We start from the raw sequence: 8,760 nt of genomic DNA, 5'->3' as shown, positions 1-8,760 counted from the left end.
CTTTGAAGACGATGTCAACCTCTAGAGCTTATAAACATTCCATCCTTGCCCTTGAAGATGATCTCATCCTCTAAAGCTTTTAAACATGCCATCCTTGCCCTTAAGGATGATGCCATCCTCTATAGCTCAGAAACATTCCAACCTTGCCTTTGAAGATGATGTCATCCTCTAAATCTTATAAATATTCAATCCTTGACATTGAAGGTGATCTCATCCTTTAAAGCTTTTAAACATGCCATCCTTGCCCTTGAAGATGATGTCATCCTTAAAAGCTCATAAACATTCCATCCTTGCCCTTGAAGATGATGTCATCCTCTAAAGCTGATAAACATTCCACCCTTGCCTTTGAAGATGATGTCATCCCCTAAAGCTGATCAACATTCCATCCTTGCCTCTGAACATTGTATTAGATCACTGCCTCTGCATTAGTAGTTCCTGAGACTCAGACTCCACCCACAGTGTCAGGGCTAATCCAGGTTGTGAGGACTTGTTTGAAAGTGAAATGTTCATTTCAGAGGTCCAGAGAAAACGTTCCTGTCTAGGTCATTGTTGGCGTCTCTGACTGAGTTGATCCACTGAATAGTGAGGGTTGGACTACTGCTGACATGGTGTGGCCTGTGGAGCATGTAACAGGATGTTTTGGTGTTTTCATATGAACTGAGATGTCGTTAAAAACAGAATCCCTCTCCGTTCAGAGGAGCGGGCTTCAGTGCCTGTGTCAGAGAGACTGATGAAGTCCAGCGGTGTTGACTGTCAGCAGCAGCGAGTCTGTGCTGACACCAGCCGTCTGCACTCTCAGAGTCTGACCTGGTCTTCACCTCCTCCTGGTCAGACTCTGAGCTGAATCATCTGAGTGAGAGAGTGTCTGCACGGCCCCCATCAGTCTGTTAACATGCAGTTATGTTTTATTATATTACATGTTCACGTGGAGGGTCAGGTTACTGACCTGCCCCGACAGCTGAGAACCCCTGCTCATTTATTCCATTCTTGCCTTTGAAGATGATGTCATCCTTTAAAGCCTATAAATATTCCATTCTTGCCTTTGAAGATGACGTCATCCTTTAAAGCTCATAAACATTCCATCCTTGCCTTTGAAGATGACGTCATCCTTTAAAGCCGATAAACATTCCATTCTTGCCTTTGAAGATGATGTCATCCTTTAAAGCTCATAAACATTCCATCCTTGCCTTTGAGGATGACGTCATCCTTTAAAGCCTATAAACATTCCATCTTTGCCTTTGAAGATGATGTCATCCTTTAAAGCTCATAAACATTCCATCCTTCCCTTTGAAGATGATGTCATCCTTTAAAGCTCATAAACATTCCATCCTTGCCTTTGAAGATGATGTCATCCTTTTAAGCTCATAAACATTCCATCCTTGCCTTTGAAGATGATGTCATCCTTTTAAGCTAAATTTTGATTACTCTTTCTTTCACTATTAAATGTGTGTTACTGATTAATTTACCAGAAGTTTACATATTTTCAGGGGATTTCTGTGGGCATGTTCTAAAAGAGTGGCGACATCTGTAGTTCAGCCACCTGATGATTCATCAGACTCAGATGAGGGAACTAGCACAGCAGATGAAGAAGGTGAACTGTATACACAGGGCCAGTGTGAGCATGGTTAGAAAATGAAAACAACACACCAGCAAATCAAACTGCCAAAAGTCCCCAGGCCTGTGGAGGATAGAGACATGACAGGACTGACCGCTTCCCTGGTCTGTCAGTGAAACGCTGATGCAGCATGGACAGACTTCTACCATGTGTCAAAAGTGCATTATCACTGGTCAAAATGCTGGCAGCTGTTTCCTCAGCCTCCATGGCTGATAGGATGTTGTTAAAAGCTCCAGAGGGAGATGTTGCAGTTAGAACAGGACTAAGATGTTTTAGTTGGTTTGTGTTTACATGTTAGTTAGCACTAACCCTTATAGACTTGTTTCCAGCGCTCACTACATACTCTACATGAATCACATCAACTGTTCAAGTTTTTACAACTTTTTCAAAAAATTGTGTGCAAGATTTGAACGTGAGTAGCTAATTAATCATCAGTAAGAAGTTTTAAAAGTTCAAAAATGAAATATTTTAAAAACTGGAAAATTTTAAATTTATACCCCAAATTAGGGGTGTCAAACTGACCCGGCCCACCAGATCATAAGATATTTTTATTAGAACTGGCCCACCAGTCTGAGGTCTGCAGATTTCCTCCAGTATAAAAATGTAAACTTAACCTGGATGATTTATAACATCCTTGTTGAATCATAAAAATCAGAAAAAGTAAACAGAAAAAATAATTTGATAAGAAGTCAGGAATGTAGGAGAAATTTGTTTTTTCTGTATTTTCAATTTTGCAACTTACTGATTAAAAGTTCTGGTTTTGACTGTTTATTTCATATTTTAACTTTTAAATCTCATAACTCTGACTTTTTATCTCACATTTTGACCTTTTGCATTCATAATTTTACATTTTAAATCTTATTTTGTCCTTTAAAGGTCCTGATTTTGACTTTTATTTCATGCTTTTACCTTTTTTTTACTTCTAACTTTGACTTTTATCTTGTTTTATTAACTTTAAAACTCATGACTTTTAATCTTATTTCATATTCTGACTTTTAAAACTCATGAATTTGAAATTTTATCTCATATTTTGACCTGTAAAACTTATGATTTTGACTTTCATTCCATTTTTTAACTGTTAAAAATCATGGTTTCATTATTCCTTCTCATATTTTGCCTTTTAAAAACATTATTTTGACTTTAAATGCCATGTTTTTACCTTTAAAACTTAAAGTTTGACTTTTATCTCAGATTTTGAGTTTCTAACTTTTAACTAACCATCATGTTGACCTTATAATCTCAAAATCATTTAAGTTGGACTCAAAGGTTAAATATTGACCCTGTAAGGCCCTTAGGTTAGACCCAAATTTCAGAATCTGGCCCCTGCTGTGACGATGTATCTCCGGGGAAACAGAGTGTAAAAATAAAACTGAAGATCATATTTTGAAAAAAAATCATGGAAGTTTGTTATTATAGCCTGGACACATTCTGTGCCTGCCCATTTAAGAGTTAAAGAAGGCGAAATGAATAAATAAAGATATATGCTTGTCGATTAGAGTGGTTATTATTCAGGTTGAATATAAATATGGATCTCACAGCTTAACTTTACAGTGGACCATGGTTTTGCTTTCCTCCATGGGCCCCCAGTTTGGCTGGATCCCAGAAACCTCCCCCTTTATCCCTCCTCATGGACATCCTGGTCTCCACATGACTGTTCTAGAATGTTCTGGGCTGTTCAACCACCTGGCACCTTTATTTTGGGGGTCCCTGGTCTCTGGCTCCTTTATTTTGGGGGTCGCAGGTCTCTGGCTCCTGTATTTTGGGGGTCCCTGGTCTCTGGTACCTGTATTTTGGGGGTCCCTGGTCTCTGGTACCTGTATTTTGGGGGTCCCTGGTCTCTGGCTCCTTTATTTTGGGGGTCGCAGGTCTCTGGCTCCTTTATTTTGGGGGTCCCTGGTCTCTGGTACCTGTATTTTGGGGGTCCCTGGTCTCTGGTACCTTTATTTTGGGGGTCCCTGGTCTCTGGTACCTGTATTTTGGGGGTCCCAGGTCTCTGGTACCTGTATTTTGGGGGTCCCAGGTCTCTGGCTCCTTTATTTTGGGGGTCCCTGGTCTCTGGTACCTGTATTTTGGGGGTCCCAGGTCTCTGGTACCTGTATTTTGGGGGTCCCAGGTCTCTGGTACCTTTATTTTGGGGGTCCCTGGTCTCTGGCTCCTTTATTTTGGGGGTCGCAGGTCTCTGGCTCCTTTATTTTGGGGGTCCCTGGTCTCTGGTACCTGTATTTTGGGGGTCCCTGGTCTCTGGTACCTGTATTATGGGGGTCCCTGGTCTCTGGTACCTGTATTTTGGGGGTCCCTGGTCTCTGGTACCTGTATTTTGGGGGTCCCTGGTCTCTGGTACCTGTATTTTGGGGGTCCCTGGTCTCTGGTACCTGTATTTTGGGGGTCCCTGGTCTCTGGTACCTGTATTATGGGGGTCCCTGGTCTCTGGTACCTGTATTTTGGGGGTCCCTGGTCTCTGGTACCTGTATTTTGGGGGTCCCTGGTCTGGCATACTTGGTCAAAACGTTTCAATAATAAAAATCTGCTCATATCGGAGGTTGAACTGAGACCTTTTACCATTTCAGGAAAATCTGAGCTCATTTTGAGTTTTTATGGCAGCAACACCTAAAATAGGGACGGACCAACAAAAGACTGGAAAAGTAAAAAGTACTAATGAAGGTGGTAATGGTCAGTCACATGACTGGGTATAAAAGGAGCATTTTAGAGAGGCAGAGGGTGCGTTCCAAAAGATTACCTCCTAAGTCCTTTCCTATTCACTTTTCCTTAACCACAACGAAAAATGTCAACGGGTTAAGGAAAGGAGGGAGTAAGAGGATAGGAAAGGAGGGAGTAACAGGATAAGAAAGGAGGGAGTAAGAGGATAGGAAAGGAGGGAGTAAGAAGATAGGAAAGGAGGGAGTAAGAGGATAGGAAAGGAGGGAGTAAGAGGATAGGAAAGGAGGGAGTAAGAGGATAGGAAAGGTGGGAGTAAGAGGATAGGAAAGGAGGGAGTAAGAGGATAGGAAAGGAGGGAGTAAGAGGATAGGAAAGGAGGGAGTAAGAGGATAGGAAAGGAGGGAGTAAGAGGATAGGTGGGAGTAAGAGGATAGGAAAGGAGGGAGTAAGAGGATAGGAAAGGAGGGAGTAAGAGGATAGGAAAGGAGGGAGTTAGAGGATAGGAAAGGAGGGAGTAAGAGGATAGGAAAGGAGGGAGTAAGAGGATAGGAAAGGAGGGAGTTAGAGGATAGGAAAGGAGGGAGTAAGAGGATAGGAAAGGAGGGAGTAAGAGGATAGGAAAGGAGGGAGTTAGAGGATAGGAAAGGAGGGAGTAAGAGGATAGGAAAGGAGGGAGTAAGAGGATAGGAAAGGAGGGAGTAAGAGGATAGGAAAGGAGAACTGTGGTGATTAAGGAATCTGACTGCTCTTTCTCTAGGTGGATGTTACGGACGTGACGCGTGTTTTGTGTAAAAACTACAATTTGACGTTGATGGACTACAAAATTGGCGTCCACCGCTCGGTGCGTTCTGTGTTGTTGTGTGCTGTGAACGCTAAAACGTCAGAGATAAATCTGAGCTCATTAAGATTTTTATATCCTAAAGTCTCTTCAGGAAGAGGAACTGTGAACGTCCAGAACAGCAGAAACTTTTCTCTTCATCTGAACTTTCTGCTAAGTCACTACGACTGCATGAAGGACCTGTCTGATCGGCCTGTACATGGTTCAACTGACAACAACTGCAGCAGGGCAGCAGCCAATCAGAGGCCCCCGTGTGTTTAAGATCACACCCATTATTTCTCTGAATAAACATGCAGACTCCAACAGCACAAACACAAACGCCACACTGACTCATCTGTCAGCGTGTGGCGGTGAAGCTCTGACCTTCACTTGTCCCATCAGAAGGTCAGGGTGGAGGGTCTGCAGGATCTCCTCATCAGAGTATTTCTAAACCCAGGTACCTGAACGCACCACCTCTCCATGGGACACCTGTCCATAAACCTGATGACTGGATGTTCCATCCTTGGAGTTAGTGATTACTGTCAGTGAGTCTCTAACATCACTGTGGAGGAATGTTGTCCCATTCTTCACTGCAGAATAGTTTTCATTCAGCCTCACTGGAGGGTTTTCTAGCATGAACATAGCATCTCAGTCAGATCTAAGTCCAGACTCAGACTAGACCACTCCAGAACCTTCATCTAGTCTTTAGTCCAGTCAGAGGTGGACTTCCTGGTGTGTTTGGGGTCATGGTCCTGCTCCATAACCCAAGTGGTCTTGATCTTGAGGTCATGAACAGATGGCCGGACATTCTTCTTCAGGATTTCCTGCTAGAGAGCAGAATTCATGGTTCTAGTGGTCCAGGTCCTGGTCCAGACCATCACACCACCACCACCATGTCTGACTGTTGGTGTGAAATTCTGACAAGGCACAGGACTCTGTGATCCACTGGAAGTGGCTTTGAGACCTGCTTTTGGGTCCCGACCCACCAGTTGACAAGCGGAACCTCTAAAGGATGACATCATCTTTGAAGTCAAGGGGAGATGGGATGGGATGTTTTTTTAACCTTTAAAGGATGACATTTTTGATGAAAAGGTTGGAATGTTTGAAGGGTGACATCTTTGAAGTCAATGATGGAATGTTTGAAGGATGACATCTTTGTAGTCAAGGTTGGAATGTTTGAAGGATGACATCTTTGTAGTCAAGGTTGGAATGTTTGAAGGATGACATCTTTGATGTAAAGGTTGGAATGTTTGAAGGATGACATCTTTGTAGTCAAGGTTGGAATGTTTGAAGGATGACATCTTTGTAGTAAAGGTTGGAATGTTTGAAGGGTGACATCTTTGAAGTCAATGATGGAATGTTTGAAGGATGACATCTTTGTAGTCAAGGTTGGAACATTTGAAGGATGACATCTTTGAAGAAAAGGTTGGAATGTTTGGAGGATGACATCTTTGTAGTCAAGGATGGAACGTTTGAAGGATGACATCTTTGAAGTAAAGTTTGGAATGTTTGAAGGGTGACATCTTTGAAGTCAATGATAGAATGTTTGAAGGATGACATCTTTGATGTCAAGGTTGGAATGTTTGAAGGATGACATCTTTGATGTAAAGGTTGGAATGTAAGGAGGATGACATCTTTGAAGTAAAGGTTGGAAAGTTTGTAGGATGACATCTTTGAAGTCAAGGTTGGAATGTTTGATGGGCGAAATCTTTGATGTAAAGGTTGGAGTGTTTGAAGGGTGACATCTTTAAAGTAAAGGATGGAATGTTTGAAGGGTGACATCTTTGTAGTCAAGGTTGGAATGTTTGAAGGATGAAATCTTTGATGTCAAGGTTGGAATGTTTGAAGGATGACATCTTTGATGTAAAGGTTGGAATGTTTGAAGGATGACATCTTTGTAGTCAAGGTTGGAACGTTTGAAGGATGACATCTTTGTAGTCAAGGTTGGAATGTTTGAAGGATGACATCTTTGATGTAAAGGTTGGAATGTTTGGAGGATGACATCTTTGTAGTCAAGTTTGGAATATTTGAAGGATGACATCTTTGAAGTCAATGATGGAATGTTTGAAAGATGACATCTTTGATGTAAAGTATGGAATGTTTTGAGGATGACATCTTTGGAGTCAAGGTTGGAATGTTTGAAGGATGACATCTTTGATGTAAAGGTTGGAATGTATGGAGGATGACATCTTTGATGTCAAGGTTGGAAAGTTTGTAGGATGACATCTTTGAAGTCAAGGTTGGAATGTTTGAAGGATGACATCTTTGTAGTCAAGGTTGGAATGTTTGAAGGATGACGTCTTTGATGTCAAGGTTGTAGTGTTTGGAGGATGACATCTTTGATGTAAAGGTTGGAATGTTTGGAGGATGACATCTTTGTGGTCAAGGTTGGAACATTCGAAGGATGACATCTTTGAAGTAAAGGTTGGAGTGTTTGGAGTATGACATCTTTGTAGTCAAGGTTGGAAAGTTTGAAGGATGACATCTTTGATGTAAAGGTTGGAATGTTTGAAGGGTGACATCTTTGTAGTCAAGGTTGGAATGTTTGAAGGATGACATCTTTGTAGTCAAGGTTGGAATGTTTGAAGGATGACATCTTTGATGTAAAGGTTGGAATGTTTGGAGGATGACATCTTTGTAGTCAAGTTTGGAATATTTGAAGGATGACATCTTTGAAGTCAAGGATGGAATGTTTGAAAGATGACATCTTTGATGTAAAGGTTGGAATGTTTGAAGGATGACATCTTTGTAGTCAAGGTTGGAATGTTTGAAGGATGACATCTTTGATGTAAAGGTTGGAATGTTTGGAGGATGACATCTTTGTAGTCAAGTTTGGAATATTTGAAGGATGACATCTTTGAAGTCAAGGATGGAATGTTTGAAAGATGACATCTTTGATGTAAAGGTTGGAATGTTTGAAGGATGACATCTTTGTAGTCAAGGTTGGAACATTTGAAGGATGACATCTTTGTAGCCACGGTTGGAACATTTGAAGGATGATGTCTTTGAAGTAAAGGTTGGAGTGTTTGGAGGATGACATCTTTGAAGTAAAGGTTGGAATGTTTGAAGAATGACTTCTTTGAAGTAACGGTTGGAATGTTTGAATGATGACATCTTTGTAGTCAAGGTTGGAACATTCGAAGGATGACATCTTTGAAGTAAAGGTTGGAGTGTTTGGAGGATAACATCTTTGATATCAAGGTTGGAATGTTTGAAGGGTGACATCTTTGTAGTCAAGGTTGGAATGTTTGAAGGATGACATCTTTGATGTCAAGGTTGGAACATTTGAAGGATGACATCTTTGTAGTCACGGTTGGAACATTTGAAGGATGACATCTTTGAAGTAAAGGTTGGAGTGTTTGAAGGGTGACATCTTTAAAGTAAAGGATGGAATGTTTGAAGGGTGACATCTTTGATGTAAAGGATGGAATGTTTGAAGGATGAAATCTTTGATGTCAAGGTTGGAATGTTTGAAGGATGACGTCTTTGATGTCAAGGTTGGAATGTTTGAAGGATGACATCTTTGTAGTCAAGGTTGGAATGTTTGAAGGATGACATCTTTGTAGTCAAGGTTGGAACGTTTGAAGGATGACATCTTTGATGTAAAGGTTGGAATGTTTGGAGGATGACATCTTTGTAGTCAAGTTTGGAATATTTGAAGGATGACATC

The sequence above is a fragment of the Cheilinus undulatus genome, linkage group 20 (assembly GCF_018320785.1).
Source record: "Cheilinus undulatus linkage group 20, ASM1832078v1, whole genome shotgun sequence".
In the NCBI taxonomy this organism is placed as follows: Eukaryota; Metazoa; Chordata; class Actinopteri; order Labriformes; family Labridae; genus Cheilinus; species Cheilinus undulatus.
This window is presented reverse-complemented; position numbering follows the sequence as displayed.